This window comes from Alligator sinensis, unplaced genomic scaffold, assembly GCF_000455745.1.
Source record: "Alligator sinensis unplaced genomic scaffold, ASM45574v1 scaffold721_1, whole genome shotgun sequence".
Taxonomy (NCBI): domain Eukaryota; kingdom Metazoa; phylum Chordata; order Crocodylia; family Alligatoridae; genus Alligator; species Alligator sinensis.
The window spans coordinates 990,945-1,010,440 of NW_005841857.1; the positions used below are offsets into that span (position 1 = coordinate 990,945).

Here is a 19,496-nt window from a genome sequence, read left to right on the forward strand (position 1 = left end):
AAGAGCTTAACATTAAGGGAACTGGACAGACTAGAAATGAGAGGAGACTAGTGACTTGTGACCAAAAGGGGAAGGAGAAGCAGGATCTTGGGAGGATAGCTGAAAAAGAGGAAAGTCCAAATGATCTCGGGTAGTGCCCATCCCATAAGCAAGAGAAGGCAGAAAGGCCAGGTTGAAGCTGAAGCCCTTTGGCTTTGTGCAATATTGTAGTAGGAGAAAGAGCTGTATGAACAGGATGGCCTGCATCATCTGAGGGGCAAGGGCGAAAAGCTGACCCCAGGAAGATTCATATTAGAAATGAGGCAGTAATGGAGACAGGCACTGAAATGCCTCGCGCATCTACAGATCACCTGCTTCCCTGGCGCAATCTCATAAACTAGCTCGCTCAGGATCTAGCAAAGGGCAGAGCGGCTGTTTGGTGCCTGAATCCACCGCTTAGAGCTGCCTGCTTAATTATTGGCATGGGGCTTTTTCCCAGTCCTCAGTCATTCAACGCCGCAGATGTGACTGGACAGGGGTAAAACTTGAGGCAGAGAATGGACGGAGCATGTATAGTCAGGTAGGCATCCAGGGTATCCAGCTATCCCTATTTATACCGCAGCACTCACTGTCTATGAGCATCATGGAAGAGGAAGGCCCCATTGTACGTGCAGTGCAAACACACAGACAGTCCCAGTTGCAAAGAGCTTACGGTCTAAATAGACACGACTGTGTTGGGCAGGTGGGAGGGGATGGGAGGGAAGAGGAGGAAACACGCTCATGGTATAAGGAAGTGAGGCACAGCGAGGGGAAGGCAGAGTTTCCCAAACTTCTGATACTTGGGGCATCGTTTTTTCTGGATTAAAATTGGCAACGCACTTCACTCTTACACTGAAAGGGGTGTGTATGTGTGCGCGCACATATGTGTGTGTGCATGTATGCATGCATGCAGGTGTGTGTGTGTACATGTGTGTGGTGCCCAGGCTTTTGGCACAACCAAGGCCAATCCCATCGCATGGGGCCGTCGTGGCCAGACCTTGATGCTGCCGCATAGGGCCAGTGCAGCCAGAGTCTGGTGCCATCATGCAAGGCCAGTGGGGCTGGAGCCTTATTCCACCATGTGGGGCAGACGTGCCCAAAGCCCAATCCCTCCATGTGAAGCCAGCCTAATCTGGCTATGCAGAGCTTGGAAAGTAGCAGTGGGAGAGCAGGGCAGTGTTAATTGCCACCACACGTCCTAATCTGAGCCCCAGGAGCTGGATGACTTGGCTCCATGGGCTGGATCTGCTATTGGTGATGCATCACTCTTTGCAGCACACTTTCACCGCTCTCATAGCATCCTCGTGTCCCATGGCACACCCTTTGGGTATCACAGGAGTAAGGACTTGGTCAAACGAAGGACAAAGGCAGGAGCTGAGCTCAGATCATATCCACATTCTCTCCACCCACGCCCCCCCCAAATGTCCAAGTCCCTTCTGCAGTTCCCCAGGTGGGTTTTGAGCAGGGCTTTGGAAGGAAGGGCTGGGCCCGCTGCACTCCAGTGCTGTGTGAAGCACAGATCGCATGGTGATGTGCACGACCCAAGTCAGTAACGTAAGAGCATCTGATATCACACATCTACCTGATACTTGGACACACGGCCGGTATCACTCAAAACCCCAAAATCTACAAAGTGGTCCTGAGAGTTTCTGGAAACTTGAAGAGGGTTGTGTCATTTCCGGTTGACACACACATCTGTTGCACGCTACCTGGCCCTTCCTCACACCTCTGTCTGCCTTAGCACTGTTTCTATAATGCTGTTTGAACTGAAAGGCTCTGGTCTGACAGGCAAGCTCAGGGCCCACCCAGCCAGAAGGGCTCAGTATAACAAAGCGGAGCAGAGTCACGCTGCGCTGTTTGAATTAAACCCCCGGAGAACAATCAAACCTTACCGCACACGTCAGGTCAGCAGCCTTGGTCTTTTTTTGCACTGACCCTCAGCCAGGACAAGAACAACTTCCAGCCGAGTGTATAAGCAGCTCCTGGCCTTGCTGGCTCTACACGCGGCCCTCACGGGTCACGTTTACATGGTAAGCACGGCAGCTAACAGCATTGCATCCTTCACTGCCCTAGAAAGACACGGCACCGTCGGGAATCCCTCGATTCGAGGATTATCTCAACCATAGCTCATCAATGGGTCTGGAGGTGACTCGAGGTAAGAATGGCATCTCCTTGCCTTTCTTTGCCCACGTTGAGACAATTTGGACTGTACAGCATAAGCCATTTAAGATGCCTGTAAGTAAGGCAAACACTCATTTAAATCCTGGAAAGGGCACTAGCCACTGATTTCCAGATTAAAGGTACAATGTAAACTGCTATTAAGTGTGCCAGCTAGTTGGTGGTGGAGGGCCATTCTCAACTTTTTTACACCTCATTAAGATTTCTAAGCATGTTACTCGAGCATGCACTCAGCTGTCTGCACCTCATTGAAGTCCTGTTACATTGTTATTCAGGACTTATATGAGCTCTTCTAAACACCTGGCTCACAGCCCTCCTCCATCCCTCCAACCAGGCTGTATGCTTTTGCACGGAGTCTTTTTCTGATATTTAGCTCAGCCTCTGTCTCAGACCTAACAAAGGGCATGTGATGCCCAAAACCTTGTCCAAAGCTCTCCCAACTATATGGCTGGTCCAATAAAAGATATATTTAAAAAATCCTTGCCTCTCGAACGTTGTTATTCAGATCACCCTTATCTTTAGTAGAAGCCTTTTAATTTACAGCACCTAGTCAGCTTGAGGACTGCTAATGTCACAGCCTGGCAGGCCTTGAGACAGGCTAGAAGAATAAATCACCCACCACGTAAGTCAGGCAGTTTGCTCAATGAGCCCATCATATGCAGCTGTGACTATACGTGTATGCAATGTGTCCAGTCTCTTTCCCTTGACAGCCTTCACCTCCCTGCAGGGTGGGTCCAAAGAGGATGGAGCTGGACTGTTCTCCATGGGGGCAGATGAAAGGACAAGGAGCAATGGGCTCAAGTTGCAGCAAGGGAAGTTGAGGTTGGATATTAGGAAAATCTTTCTCACTAGAAGGGTGGTGAAGCACTGGGACAGGTTACCCAGGGAGGTGGTGCAATCTCCATCCTTGGAAGTTTTTAAGACCTGGCTCAACAAAGCCTTGGCTGGGATGATGTAGTTGGGGCTGGTCCTGCTTTGAGCAGGGGGTAGGACTAGATGAGACCTCCCGAGGTCCCTTCACACCCTCATTTTCTACAGTTCTATAATTGTCTCTCTCTCCCAGGACACATTGCCCCAGCTACAGCAAATCTGCAAATCTGGATGCAAATCCCACAGGCTCTCTCCCCCATGGGAGGTAACAGGGCCATTCAACTTGTAAGGCCCAAGAGGCCACACACCGAGTGAACACTTACCCGCACCCCAATGCACTGTTGCATTGTCCCCTGCTGTAAAGGGCATCTGCATGACCCCTCCAGCCACTGCAATGCATGCAAGTGATCCCTCCCCCAAGTGCAGCAACGTGGAAGAGCAATCCCATCTCCCAGGCTCAGCTCCCCACCCTATCACACTGCTGCATGCCCTAGGGCAAAGGCAGCGCCCAGACTAGCGGGGAGGGAGCTCAGAGACTCCAGCTGCTGTTGCAGACAGAGCGATGGGCAGAATGGCAGCTGGATGAGAGCCCGGGGGCTGTACATTAACCCTTTGTGGACCACCAGTTGGACAGCTTTGTACTATAGCTACACTGTGTATTCGGTTTCCAGACCAAGAAGTATTTCCCAATGTCAGTTTTCTATTTTTTCATGACAAGCTTGTCTCTGGTTTTGACTAATTGCAAAATGATATTGAGATATAATGCCGGCATTTTAGGTATACTTTGTACTGGGGTGAATGACTAAACAGAGTGCAGAACGAGCGGGAATCTGACCATTTCTTCTCACTTCAGGTCCACTTAGTCTTCAGGTGTCAGGCCATAGCTGGTGCTTTTCTGGGCACCATGACACAATGGATCATTTCCATCTCTAATTTCTGTGAGTCTGGCTTAACAGACTAAGAAAAACTGATGTTCAAAACCCCCCTAGTACATGTTCAGAAGATCGTAGAAGGAGGATTGTAGGAAGGAGCATAGCGATCTATGGGGCCTCTTCTCAAGGGGAAAGAAAAAGAGAGAAAGAAAAGGGATGGGGGATTACAATAATTTGGAGACTACAAATCACAGAAAGGATGGACTAGAAGGCGTCTCCAGCGGTCAGCTAGTCCAATCCCCTCCTCAAAGCGGGCACATCCATATCCAAAACCATCCCATACATCCCAAACAGAAGTTCCATTTAGAAAAGAGACACTTGAGGATTTACAAAACGCTAAATGGTAAAGAGAAAATAGATAGGGATTTATTAGCTCCGTGCGGTGGCGGTATCATAGCCAATGAGGTTAATCTGAGGCACAATTATTGCTAATTGAAAACTTTACTCTTTCACACAATAGAAGAACTAATGGGTCACAAAATTACACTAGTGGGTAGTAAGTTTAAAGCTAACCAAAGGAAGTTCTTTTTCACACCCAGCATCATTAAAGTGTGGGGCTCATTGCCACCAGATGTGGTGGGAGCTGACAGCTGAGCCAGGTTCAAAAAGGGACTGGACACATTCTTGAAGGAAAGGGGCAGCAGTAGCTATTGAGCATGGGAGTTCGGGATGCAGCCTCCGAATCAGAACTTCCTAAACCCTAAATGCTGGAGGCTGCAAGGGAGAGAGGAACAGCGAAAAAACCCCTGGTCGTACCCTGTTCATTGTCCCATTGAGCATCCGCTCTCTGCCGCTGTGTGACACAGGAGACTGGGCAAGATGGAGCTGCAATCTGCCCTAGTCACTGGCAGTTCTTGTGTTGTCACGGTGTCTTCTTCAGTCCTTGTCTAACGTATTCCTAAAACTACGCAGTCACCCACATCACAGCACTACAAGGCACGGCATCCTAACTGGCCACAGGTAAAACCGGGGGACGAGGGCTGTCAGCGCCCTGTAGCTGCACGGCTTGTCACAATACACTTGAGAGATCCCAGGATGAGAGCACTGGATGGCAACCCCCACCCCAGTCCGTACCAGTCTGGACACAGGGAAAATGCCTTCCCGACTCCACACGTGGTGACAGGTCTGACTCTGAACAGAGAGGCGAGACCCTCTAAGTAAAAACCTCCTGGTTTTGGTCCCAGCAGGGGCACTGGTGCACCCCAGTCCAAATCCCCAGCCTTGGCTGCAGCATTTGACGACTGGGGGATGACGGGGGAGACTGACACCTGTAGCAAAAGGAGGAGGGGAAATGCATTCCCAGCCCCAGGTGGCAACCAGCAATGGCCAGAAGCCTGGGAGAAACCAGAGATCTGCATCCTGCTCTGCGTGCTGGGGACAGGAGTTATAACTCCACCCGTTGCACCCTCTCACTGGAGAGCCAGAGCTCCTCTTTCTGTGTCCCCTCCATAGCTGTATCCCCTCTAACTAAGCTGGATGAGGCCCCGGGGCCCTGCACTCCCTGCTTTCTAGACTGCTGGGTCCCCTGGTCCTTGCCTGCTGATGTTCTTCACCTCTGCCTTGTCCCCAGCTGTTCTACTGCAAAGCGTCTGCAAGCAGTTACGTCTGAAGCTTGATCACTGAGATCTCCCCTCAGTCGCTGATGGCAGGTGCCAGCAACAGCTAGTGAAACGGCAGTGTGACACAAGGCAGTGTATAAATGCAGAGAAATGGTTCCTTCCCCGTCCACATGAGTAAGTGGCTTGGAGGTGGCCTAGGTATAGGATCCTGGCTGGTGGCACCAGAGGTCCTCGTTCATTATTCCAGATTTCATAGATTTCATAGACATCAGGGCTGGAAGGGACCTCGGAAGATCATCAAGTCCAGCCCCTGCCCAAAGGGCAGGAAGTCAGCTGGGGTCATAGGATCCCAGCAAGATAAGCATCCAGTTTGCTCTTGAAGGTGTTCAATGTAGGCGCTTGAACCACCTCCGGTGGCAGGCTGTTCCAGACCTTGGGGGCTCGGACAGTAAAGAAATTCTTCCTTATGTTCAGGAGCAGGTGCCAAAAAAGGGATCCCCCCACCCATCCCCACTGCTGCTTTCCCTGTCATGAGCTGAGTCCAGTCCACATGCAGCTGGGCTGGGGTGAGCAGGAACAGCTCTGGTACTTCCCCGACCCCCAGGGCAGCAGGGAAAGCAACAGTGGCAGGCGGGGGACAAGGGGCAAAGAAGAGAAGAGAGGGCTGCAAAGGACCCCGGAGGCTCCCATGGCGCAGTCCAATGCAAAAGGGGGGTGCAGCTGCACCCCATCTGAATCCATCCCTAAATACTTATTCAGCAAGTGGGATACAGTGCTTTAGACTCCCACAGTCAGAACAGCAAAGTCTACGTCAGAAGCCAGGCTGGCAGCGCTGCCGGCCTTTCTCATTTAAAGCTTACTAACAGTTCGCTTCCTCCTCCCCTCTTTGTTGCAGGGTTTCACTGTGCTAGTGCCCCACTTCCCTAGCCTGCTGGTCATTAAAAGCTTTTCATGAGCAGTCACTGGAAAGTCCGCCGTCTCTCTCAGGTAACACCATTCATGCCCTGACAGTCCTTGTCCGTCCATTCATTGCAGCTGCTGTGTGTGTGACCCACACCCCTCCTGTACTTCCCCGCCCCCGGAGAGACGAACTCCTTCACACGCACCAGGGAACAATATAAAGTTGAAGTGGAAACTGAGTCATGCATCTGTTTCAAATTTCCCACAGATACCACAGGCCTTGGACTAGTGCCCCTGGGGTAGCGGTGGACTCTGTGCCCTGGCAGTCTTGGAACTGAGAGGGGATATATTGCTGGATTATAAATTCCAGCTTCTAATATAAGTGATGGCCTAGACGCAGGAATCAGAGGGTGAACTTGTACTCCCCAGACTATGCAGGACTGTCTGCCCTTAAAACTAGCCCTGCTTTGTCACAGAGGAGACCAGATCAGAGCTCTGGTCCTTCGGCTTCAGGTATCAAAGCTGAACAGTGCTGGCCCTGCAGCAGCCACTGTCCATGAAGTCAACTTATTTCAGCTTCATTACAGGGAGGGGGGTGTACATGCACATGTATGCTTATTGCAGCTTCATCACCGTTTGTGTGTGTGCGTGTGCGTGTGCATGTGTGTCGAGCTTATTGCAGCTTCATCGCTCTGTTTGTGTGTGTGTGTGTGTGTGTGTAGCTTACTGCAGCTTCATCACCGTGTGTGTGCATGTGAGCTTATTGCAGCTTCATCACCATGTGAGTTTATTGCAGCTTCATCACCGTGTGTGTATGTGTGTATGTGTGTGTGTGTGTGTGTGTGTGCTTACTGCAGGTTCATCACTGTGTGTGTATGTATGTGTGTGTGAGCTTATTGCAGCTTCATCCCCATGTGTATATGTGTGCTTATTGCAGCTTCAGCTCCGTGTGTGTATGTATGTGTGAGAGCTTACTGCAGATTCATCACTGTGTGAGTGTGAGTTACGTAGCTGGGCAAACCATTCCGTTTTCCTTGAAGAGGAGACTTCCCTTTTAAAGCATCTCCCTGTTTTTATTCCCCATTTTATTGACATAGGTAAGTGCCTTGGTGGCCCACATACAGGATGCTGAGTGATTCGCTCTCACTCCCCATCACATTCCCATGGGTCCCTTTTCCATTGCTTGCACTTTCCACACCCATGCTTCACACTGAACATGCTCCAGCTGGCTGACTTTAAGCCCAGGCTCTTCAGGTGGGCTGGCTGCTAAGGGATCTCCTCTAGGTACATCTGGCAAATGGAGGACACTGACCTTTAGGATCATCCAAGATTCCCCAAGGTAAACCTTTCTGCTGGGACAATTGTTCTCTTTGATGTTGGTCTCTGTGTCTTGCTGCTGGGAGGGGCAACCTGCTGATTCTCTTCCCTGTGCTGTAGGGGAGTAGTGAACTGTAGAGCAGTGCAGGGGAAATGAAGACTTTAGGGCCAGATCTAGAGGACTTGGCTGTCTCCAAGATAAATAATGCTAAAGTAGGAGGCAGCTATTAGGCACTTGCTCCAGAGTGGACTCTGAAGCCTGGTGCTAGTCTCCTGCAAAGCATGGAAAGAATAGGAGTCTCCGCAGCTGAGTACATGCCTGCGAGAAGACAGACAGGTAAGACAGTGGGGTGGGGGGATCTGTGAGTGCATGCATTTTTACGTTAGATTGGTGTTGGATAACACACAGAATCATATCTGCAAGCATGGGCCAGGACTCCAGACTTTGATTTGGGCAATTAAATTCCATTTTTGGTTCTGAGTCTATCTATAAATCTTTGGCTTTTCTTGTTAACACTGTACTGCCCAAGACAAGGGTTCCCAGGCACAAAGAGGGCAAAGCAAGAGCACTTCTTAATAGAAATGCAAAGAAATCTCCCAAAGCAAACAGCCCAGCTGTGCTGCTGTGTTACTCTGTGCACCTCGAACAGCCCTGTGTAAACACATCACCTATTCCTTCCTGTTTTTTTAGTCCTTGACAAATAGCATGTTCAGAGCCCCAAAGGCAGAAGAGACTGCACAGCAGAGTGCATGAGAAATAAAGAAAAAAAAAATCTCCTCTACCTGGAACAGGAGAAGGTTTGCAGGAGACCTCATTCTGTTTCCATACAACTAACAATTACAAAGAGGCTTTGTCAAAAAATGGGGATTTGGGGAGAATGCGGCAGCATTCCCACCAAAGTTGTTTCCCTCCTTTGCACAAGGCAAACATATATAATCTTCCCTGGCCTATGATTTGAGAGTGCATCTTGTTCCTCATTGAAGGGAGATTAAAAAGAAACAACAGTGACATTTTTCCTGACTTCTCCACCTGCATTGTGACGGTGAAGTGGGTGAGGCTGTGCAGAGGTGCACACAGCATACACTACCAGGGCTTGCTGCTGTCTGGACAAGATCCCAGATGCTTCATGGTGTTACATCCTATGGAGTGTGGCGGAGCACCTTTGGGAAGCTCGCCACATGGCAGGGGCTGCAGTAGGCTGGGACAAAGTCAACAGGGAAGGCAGCCAAGTGAAGCCCCCCCCAATGTCATTCTAAGGGGGGAGGTGTATGGCAGAGCACCTTTGGGGGTGCTCACCACTTGAGGGCTCTTACAGGCTCTGAGGGGAGCCTGCTTTGGAGGAGCAGCACGGGAAACCTCCCCCAGGTACCATTTTAAGGGGGAGGGTGTATGGCAGGGCACTGTGGGGGGCTGCCACTTTAAGACCAGAGCCAAGCAGCCAGCAAGACAAGACCAAGGCAGCCAGCAGGTGCTTGATTGTGGTGGCCGTTTTAGATCTGTGGCTGCCCATATAAACAGGAAAGTTTGCTGCTGGCAGGCCAGGCAGTATGCAACATCTTGGTGGTAAGGGCAGGAGCTGTAGGGGATGGCTAGGAGGCTCCTGGTCCTGGGCATGACCTAAAACTGCACCCTGCCAGGAGTGGGTGGGCTGGCGGGGCTCTCAGTGGTGCAGGAGCCCCCAGGAAATACCGGGCCAGTGACCACCCCGGTGAAAGGAGAGTAGGGGTGCCTTAACCCTAGCCCTCACCTTTGGGTGGGTATGGTAATATCAGAGGTAGTGGGGGCCAGGCATGGCTGTGGCCATCTGAGCCCTGTGGGGTGTAGGACCCTGAGGAAAGGTAGCTAGGGCCAGGCATGGCTATGGCCACCTGAGCCCACTGGGGAGGGAAGCCCCATGGCCCCAAGTGAGGGGGTGGTGTGGAGCCCCAGTGAGGGAGGGTGGAAATGAGGACCCCCATGAGGGGGTGGAGATGAGGAGCCCCAGTGAAGGGGGAGGAAAATCAGAGGGCTGAGAGCCCAGTATGTTTATTTTTATGTGTACACGAGTTGTCCCTGAAAGGGGCCAGAGCAAGCTTGGACCCAGTCGGGTAACTGGCTGGCCACTACCCCAGTGAGGGTTGCAGGAGAGACCCAAAAGATGGTATGTCTGCTACCCAAGGTACGAATTAGATAAAGCCTATGGCCTAAGGGGCCCACTCCAATAGGGAGCAAGGCAGAATAAGTTGTCGATGCGTGAAAGGGCCCCTGTGAGAGGCCCTAATGAGAGAAGGGCGGTATGAATGTGTGTGTGACTGAGGCCTGATGATGAGGTCTAAGTTTGGTCTGGCTGTAAGCCAGGAGCACTGTGTCATCTGGATGCCATCTGTGAGCCTTGGGCTGCGGTGTAGGGGAGGATTGGAGCTGCAGAGAGCACCCCCTGGCATCAGGGCAAGAATGGGCAGCCTCCTGCCTTAATTAACGTCATAATTAAGAACAATGCATGGCAGGCGAGTCAGGTGGGTGGCATGCCCAAAGGCAAGTGGGGAAATTTTAAGGAGCCCCACTTTGCCACATGGAGCCATACTAGTAAGAGCAGGATCCAGTTTCCAGTTTGACCTGGGTACTATCTTCCTGCCACTCATCTACTCAGATCTCCGGACAGGGTGCCCACAGGCTCCCGCGACTCATTTGGGGGGCAGTGGGCACTGGCAGGTGTACTCTGCTCCATGTCCCATTCCACCTCCCTCGTTGTTAACCCACAACCTCACTTCCATTCCTGTTTTCTTATTTATCCTGAGAAATCAGTCAATGCGTCCCCAGTGGCCTCCCTTATTGAGGGAGGCTTAGAGGGGTTTTTTTGCCATGGGCCTAAGCCCATGACCCTGTGGTACATCAAACAGGCCTGTTTCCAATTTGCTTTGTGCTTGTTGCTCAACTAGCAGTGAGAATTTAACCCAGCACCATATTAATTAATCTTACAACTCTTTGGGGCTCCTCAGGGAAGCAGAGCAACATCCCTGTGGCATTTAGCCCTGCTTAGATCCTTTTTAGCGGGGTGAAAACACATGTAGGAGATAAGGAAAACTATATCACCAATTACTAACTGAAGCATAACTCCCAGCTTTCCCCACTGATTGATTCTTATGCGCTCAGATCTCATGATTAATCAGAGCCTTTTAATAAGTCAGCTTCCACTTTTTTACTGAAGCCTTCAACATCTGAGCTGCCTGGATGAGCTTTAAGGCTGGTCAATGCAGGCAGCAAATTTCTTACACATGATAGTGCACTGATCCTAGCATAATCCAATGTTTCATAAATGACTTAAAAGATTAAGGCGTCATTTGCTATCCAAATAGTAGGGGAGATTCACGTCTCTGCAGTGTAAACTCTGGCAACAATCTTGCACAAGAGCCAGCAATATTGCTAACACTCTGCTCCACGCTTCCTTACAAGGGCAATTACATAATCTAGGCCTTCATCTATTGCAATCAATCCTATTCATTAGATGAGATGCCCTGAAATAAATGAACAAACATACATCAGATGGGAAGGGAGGGAAGATAGCTGAGATTGCATTGCCTCACTGGCCGGGAAAGGAGATTTTAACCTTCCAAGTGATATTATTGCTTGCTTGCTCCATCTGTTTACATCTTGCTTATGGTTTTAGTAGTGTGTTATTTGACTTGTTATACCCAAGATATTATGAGTCGGGAATGAACCAGATGACTTTTGGGGTCCCTCCCAACCCAACCCCATGATTCTATGAATTGCCTTTAGACGAGCAGACAGCAGGCATCTAAATGCAATATCACAAGCCAAAGCTCCCTTACTCAATGGCCACCTAATCCTGGAAGCACTTAAAATTCAGCAGGTTTGTTCCCAGCCCCCAAAGCTGACAGTGTTCAGGAAACTCCAGCTAATACAGAGCACAGGTTTCTCAATGGATCTTATGAACCTTTCAGGTTTCGGGATTCTGTCCTTATCTTTTGAGGTTGCTATGCTACATAGAAACCAAAGTTAAAAAAGATGCATTATAAGGACACTAACTGCTTCGGAGAAGCAGCTGGGTAGAAAAAAAGCTGGTATTTTTAGCCCTTGACATACCCATATTGGTCAAAAAATGATGAGAATCTTGCATTGAAATGTTGACCTTTTTTTCATTGTTTTTGTTCCCCAATCCTACTGGAAAAGCTGGGCATATGTTGGAGAAAAATACAGAGTTGTGATTCTCTGGAATTTTAAGTTGCTTTTGAATGAAGCTAGGGCAATCATTTGTGCAATCACTTTTGAGCAGACTCCTGGACAGAGCGTGAAAACAATATTGAGCCTTGTGCGCTCCTCCAGCAACACTCTCGTGTGACTTCTGTGGTCAATCACTGTTGACCAATACAGCTACCCCGGAGCAAGAACTGTGTGAGCAAGGTAAAACATGAAAAGCATGGGGAAAATGTATTTGGTGCTTGAAAGTAATTAATGCATTTCTGGGCTCCGCAGTACATGTGTAGATGTTCTGCAATAAGAAAGAGAGGGAAGGTTTGGAGCAGAAAACAGTCAAAGGAAATTATCCCCTCAGCCCTACTACTCCCTGCCAGGATTGCACACTCGCTTGCGGCTGTGCCTCCATTCACATTTTACTCAGGATTTCCTACTGGTAGTAACACTAATAAGACTCAAGCGCAGGTCTCCCAGGGGACGTTGCTGGTGATATAGCCAGCCCTCTAGACTCACTCCAAGAAAGGCAACGTGGCAAGAGGCCTGGACCCATGACTCATTTATACTGGTACTTAGCCTACACCAGTGTAAAAAAAAGCAGGCGCACAATGTATAGCCGTAGAGCGGCAAAACTTACTCAGACCCTGTGTAGTTACCCAGGAAAATTCAGTGGTACAAATACACTCGTGGAGATAACACTGCAGTGCATGTTATCCTTCCACTATTTATCCCGGGGTAGCTGTTTTCTCAAGGCTTTCAATTGCTCCCCTATCACCTTTTTGATGAGGTGCTGTGACTAGCCACCAGCTGTTTGTAGCTATCTTAGGGTAGCTACATCTGCCCACTCTGGATCCCGGGAGGGATCAGCATGCAAAACCAGGGTAAGTTGCACAGATGTCAACATAGCATGTGTCCGGATGCACACTACAGGAAGTAGCAGCGAGTAGGTGTGGGTAGGAGGTGTGAATGCTGACAGCACTGCTGTTGCTGCTGTAGAGGCCATGCAGCAATGGGAAAATGTGATGGGGGCGGAAATGCTGGTGTAACGAAAGCCTTGGGGACTGCAAATCTCTGCTGACTGGGAATAGGTCACTTTCCAAAAGCTTGTAAAATGTGTTCAAATGATCTGGTCGAACAAGCGTTAGATAAGCAGAGATTACACTAGGGCCTTTGGGGGAATTCAGACAAGAGACTTATTCAGGGACTGAATGAATGACTAATGCTTCATCAAGAAGGGCCAAAGGATAAATGGTCTCGGTGGTTGCTGCATCTGCAGAATGACGACTCGGAGTGTGCCGCAGAGGTCTCCTGGTACATCTGGACTAGGAGTGTCAGAGCTGTGCTACTTCCCTGTAGAGTGGTGTCTTCTGCTTTAGGAGAAGCTGATTTCAAAGAGTTGTTTTGTATTTTTAATGGGAAGGAGAGACATGACACTTCCTGTTGGCAGCAAGCAGACAGTAAATCATGACAAAACGTCCTAAGCAATGGGTCTGTGCCCTAGAGGTCACAGATAGCAGGAGTCATGTCTGCTCCATCCTTCCTGTATTGCTGGATTGAAAGGAGGGGCCCGTCTGGATCAAGCCAAGAAGTGTATTCCAAAAATAAGCTGGGTTAAAGTTGAGGGAGAAGGCAAGGGAGGGACTCAAGGAAGGATGAGCAATATCTCGTTAAGGTAGGAACTGAATAACTCGCTTTGCCATGATACCTCCGAGCAGTCAGTGCTCTGGGGGATGTTGAGCAAGTCACTGGTGAGTAAGTATAGAGGACAAAGAAACCCTGTGTAAGCGCAGGCTTGAGGAGGTAGCTCTACCTAGTGATTAGAATAGGGGACCAGGAGGTGGGAGTTGTAGTGGCAGTTCTGCTCGTGAGATGCGTTGTGTCTGGACAAATGGCCTGACTTCTCTGTGCACCCGTTTCCCATGAAATAAGGCTCCTCTTCCAGTTCTGGCAAGTGCTCTGAGATGCTCCATACAAGATGATCTAGAAAAGCCAAGCCCCGTGTTAGCTGTCTTGGGCCTTTTCCCAGAGTGGTTAGGATAGAAAGTGTGGCTTTCTTGGCTTGGCAGCCAGCTACTGGGGATTCTGCATCATTCACTGGTAGAGACCTACCAAATGCACGATTTCACGGGAATCGTGCAATTGACTGTCTCCCGTGAAACAGCCCTGTGAAAAAAGTGTGGGGAACCAGCTATGTTCAAAGAGCTAACAAAAGGGCAGGGGGAGAAGGAAGGGACCGAAGGAGGAAGGAAAAAAAAAGGCCGACTGCTCATCTTCCCAAAAGGCGGGGGGAGGGACCGGAAAAGTTCCCGTCCCTCTATCTCCGGGAGGGAGGGCGGGAGCAGGGAAAAGCTGACCAAAAGTCTCCTTCTCTTGAAGAGGGGCAGGATGACAACTGGAAGAGAGCCACACTTAAACTGTTTGGTTGCTCAGTAATTATCGCCCCCCCTCCTTGAAGAGGGTGATAATTATTGAATTAACAAGCCAGGCAGCCCCAGCTAGGGCTTTCAATCCATGCCTGGGAGGCATGGGGCTTGCAGTGCCCCTCAGCCAATCAGAGGCATGGGGAGGGGCGGGTCTGCCTTGCTCCGCCTTCAAAACGGTGGCCCCGGCCATGATACGGCCATGAAATCTGGAGCCCTGGCCGTGTTACAGCCGTGTAATCAGCCTCCAGGGCCCGTGAATTTGGTAGGTCCGTATTCATCGGGATCATCAGGTCTCCCATCCCTCCCTCCATCTTCACAAGGACAAGCTTGCTCCCAGCTGCACAATACTTTGCGGTTACCCAGTCCAGAGTACAGCTTTCCCACAGTAATTCTCCAGGCAAGTTGGTGTCCCCCACCCAGCCAACATCTGTCACTTCTCAGTGCCGCTGTGGGCATTCAAAGTAGACTGCACGAGAAGCAGATGACACGGAAACAGGCAACGGGACTTATGCTCCTCCACTGCAGCCGCATTTCCCGTTCGCTGCAATGATGTAGGGATCCAGGTGATCTCAGAAAAGCCGTGAATGCCGATAAGGTCCAGCTGGAAGGCAGGGAAGATGCGCACCTTCTAGACCAACTAAATACGATCTATATAAAGCACAAGCTTTTGTGAACTTCAGTTCAAGCCAACCTCCATTTCTCCTATGAATCTGGCGATTCTTTTACTGCCTGCCAAATAACTGGCTGTATGGATGGCGACAACCATCTCTTTGTCTTGGCAATGAGGTTTAAATAATTCACTTAACTCTGGGTATATGATGTGAACTAAGAGCTCACTCTTCTACTCTGACTTTATTGGTTACCGCCCAGTGAAGGGGTTGCCTTGTCTTTATTCTATATCTGCCAAGTAAAACGAGTTAGGAGCAAATATACAACAAATGAGCTCCTGTATGGAGAAACCGAGGCTATTAACCATTAAGCAAATAGAGTACTTTTCTTGTTCCCGGGCAGCAGTCAGTTATCAATTGTGAATTACTTCCTCACTCCCACAGCCTTTGTTGACAACTTATTCCCTTGTCTGGTTGAACTTGCTGGGAGAAAGCATTTCCTTTTTGCTGGTGGTCTAGAAGTGAGAGCAGGAGATAGTGAGCCAGAACTCCTGGGTTTTGATCCCAATTTTGTCATTGATTTGCTGTGTGGCTCGGGAAAACTCCCGCAGGCCCTGCTTCTGTGGTGCATTTTTCTGCTCGCGGGATTCGTAGAGGTAGGCGCTCTAGTCTGCAGGGTTTCTGCAGTGCTGGTCCCTGGTAGGGTGCTTGCTTGCCCCGTGGCGGTGTCATGAAGATTAGCTGACGGTTGCGCAGTGCAAAGGTGCTCCCACCTTACACAGTCACCCCTCTCCAGCCTCTCACCTTCAAGCCCACTGCCATTTCCATGGCTCTCTTTCAAACTCTCTCCTCTGTGTCCTGTACAGCTCCTTAGATGGAGACTTGCAAAGCACGGCTCCTTTGGGAGAGGGGAATCTTTTCTAGAGCTAGGGAAGCTGATCATCCCTAGTCACAGGCGCTCATACAGACTTCTCTTACCTTAAATTCAAATCAGCTGAAAACTGCCTTCTTCCATCTTGTCCTCAGGCTGACTTGGCTGTCTGCCCTGGGCACTGGGTTCGTAGTACGAGTTTCATGCAACTATAATAAGCTCCAGCATGCTACGCTTACAGGTTAAAGTAAAGTAGTGCTTCTCTTGGTGGGCACCCTGGGAATTGCACAGGCAGTCCTCGGACTTACGACACACTTGGTTCATGAAAACTGTGTCGCAAGTCAAAACGTTGCAACTTGGAACCAATTTTTTCATAAGAAACTGTTATAAATGGGGAATTGGTTCTTGAACCAAGGCCCAAGACCCTATTTTCACCAAAAATACCCCACATTTTGTACTTGATCAATTATAGATGAGTAATATAGCTATTTATATTGTAAATTGCAATCGTATTGATTTGGAAGGACTTCTTTGAGGTGACTTGGCTGGACTTTTTGAAGGGTTCTTGGCTGGAGTCTTCTCAGGAGTCTTGGCTGCAGGTTTTTCTGGAGTCTCGTCTGCTTTCTTAAAGAAAGTGTCCAAGGAAGTTTGGAGAGTTGTTCTCCAGGGGGATGGGCGACACAACAAACTTGTTCGCTGACGTGGCGTCACATCAGATCAAGCGTTGTAAAGTCAAAACTGACATCAGAAAGTTAAAACAGGGTGTCAATTTATAAATGTTGTAAGTGCAAAATGTAACTCGAAACGTTGTAAGCTGAGGACTGCCTGTATTGTGAAAGCAAAGTTGGTGATGTATGGCAAGTTTAGATGGATAATCATCACCCTGCAAACCAACAGTGCCCTTCTCTTTGCTCCTTCCCCTAGCATCCTGCCTGCCTGCGTAAGCTTATTCCCATCATAAGTTATATACATTGCAATGCAACTGTTTTTCCATGCCAGTACACCATGTGCTTTTATTGCAGGCCGTCACGTGTCCAGCACTCGTATTCCTTCATCTTTGTGTTTGTAAAGCAGGTTCCTTTTCCTCTCGCATGAGAACAGAGAGATGATGGGAGATTTTTCTCTCCAGATAAGCCAGCTCTGCATTTCTCCTTGCTACAGGTCTTATAGTATCCTGCCTAATGAAGGCACACACCATTAAACTCAATATTAGCTAACCACAGTAACTATGGTATCTTCCCCCCTTCCCTCAGGAGCAGAATCATGGCTGTGTCAAATGCTGAGCCTTTAATGAGACCCACGGGGTATGTCGGTCTCCAGTGACTGCAATGCAGTGTCGAGGTGCCCAAGTAATCTAGCTTAAAGCTTGAGCCAGTCATAGTCTAGCCATGGCGGCATGCAGTTCAACAAAGGCTGGTTTTCCCACTCCAAGTAAAACGGGTTACTCCACTCTATCCCCGCCTCCCCTGCACCAGTTGTGTATACGGAGGGAGAAAATACAGCGGCCAAAAGAAGTAAAATGTAAGGCATCTTAGAATAAGAAAAATGCATTCAAGACTGCATCTCAGAAAACTGAACTCAGGGTGAAGACAGACATAAGTTATACCCACTTTCAATTATACTGGTATAAGCTGTTCCAATATAGCTATGAGGTTTACCTGCTCCTGTGCTAGTATAAGTGGGACTAAACCAAGGTAGCTTTCAGACTGATCATTACAGCAATTCAGCTCATTTATACTGGCATAGCAGCAGATGGATGCAATGGTTAAACCAGGGCTGATGTGTTTTCCCAAGCCATATTTCTCCACCTCCACTTTGAGTAGTTTAAAGGTAAATCTGTCAATGATATTTGGTTTTATGCAAATCCTCAAATATCATATACAATTCTTTACTTGTAGGAAAATTGCACAAGCAAATGGACCCAAGTCATTTAAAGTTTTACAATTCATTCTTTAAAAAGATGGACTGTTCTGCCAAAGCAGACACACTGCAGGTAGGCTTTTGTAGCAAGCAAACAACACAAACAATTGCCGATGGAGCTAATCTGGTCTAGAGCTGCTCTCCAGCACTAGATTATGGAGCAAATGTTCTTTATCAGTGATTCCCAACCAGGGTGCCACGAGATCCTTTCAAAGGTGTCTTGGGTAACCAGGCAATGTTAGCACTCTTAAGTGTGCAAACATGATTCACAAACTAAACCAGATGAGTTCAAATGGGAATCCACAGTGTCAAAACATTGTGGCCTGTTCTGATCTTTTAGAGCAATTTCTTTTGTTGCAAAGAACTCCATTATTTTTATAGTCAAAAACCAAATGAAAACCTAAGAGCTGAAATTTTCCAAGGGGTTCCTTGAATCTAATGAAGGGTGCGCTGAGTCTAACAAGAATGAGAACCACTGATCTATAGATTTGATCCACTAGCAGTGACTCAATCAAGATGCCCAAAGACAGCCTGCCTTCAACTTACAGCCAAAGTGTTGGCCTCCAAGGAAGATTCATGCAACCTGCCAAACTGTCCCCACACCGCACACATCTACTTTCCCCTTTGAAACAACTGTGAAGAGATTCCGCTTGCTTTTTCAGCAAGAGAGAATTCACCTCTCACAACAGCGTGGCATTATCACTTTACCTCATCTCATGGCAAATCGTGCCTGACCAACCTGATTGACTTCTATGACAAAATGACTGGCTCTGTGGATGTGGGGAGACCAGTGGATGTGGTATACCTTGACTTTAGCAAGGCTTATGAAACTGTCTCCCACAACACTCTCACAAGCAAGCTAAGGAAGTACAGGTGAGATGAATGGACTGTAAGGTGGATAGAAAACTGGCCAGATCACTGGACTCAGAGGGTAGTAATTAATGGCTCGATGTCTAGTTGGCAGCCGGTATCAAGTGAAGTGCCCCAGGGGTTGGTCTTAGGGATGGTTTTGTTCAATGTCTTCATCAACGACCTGGAAGATGGCAGAGCCCCTCAGCAAGTCTGCAGATGACACCAAGCTGGGGGGAGTAGTAGATATGCTGGCGGGTAGGGCTGGGATTCAGAGAGACCTAGACAAACTGAAGGATGGGACCAAAAGAAATCTCATGGAGTTCAGTAAGGACAAGTGCCAAGTCCTGCACTTAGGATGAACAAATCCCATGCACTGATATACGCTGAAGACCAACTGGCTAAGCAGCAGCTCTGCAGAAAAGGACTTGGGGGTTACAGGGAACAGTAAGCTGAATATAAGCCAACACTGTGTCCTTGTTACCAAGAAAGCTAACAGCATACTGGGCTGCATTGGTAGGAGCGCTGCTAGCAGATCAAGGGAAGTGATTCTTCCTTTTATTCAGCACTGGTGAGGCCGCATCTGGAGTCCTATGTTGACTTTTGGGCCCCCACTACAGAAAGGATGTGGACAGATTGGAGAGAGTCCAGAGGAGGACAATGAAAATAGTTAGGGGCCTAGGGCACATGACTTGTGAAGACTTGTTTAGACTGGAGAAGAGAAGAACTGGGCTGATTTAGTCTGGAGAAGAGAAGACCGAGGGGGATTGAATAGCAGCCTTTACCTCCCTGCAGAGAGGCTGCAAAGAGGATGGAGCTGGGCTGTTCTCAGTGGGGGCAGATGGCAGGACAAGGAGCA

The 19,496-nt window shown here is 48.9% G+C and overlaps 1 pseudogene; it reads left to right on the forward strand.

Moving 5' to 3' along the window:
- Nucleotides 1–4,369: 4,369 nt before the first annotated feature.
- On the forward strand, nt 4,370–4,551 carry LOC112551784 (annotated as a pseudogene).
- Nucleotides 4,552–19,496: the final 14,945 nt, after the last annotated feature.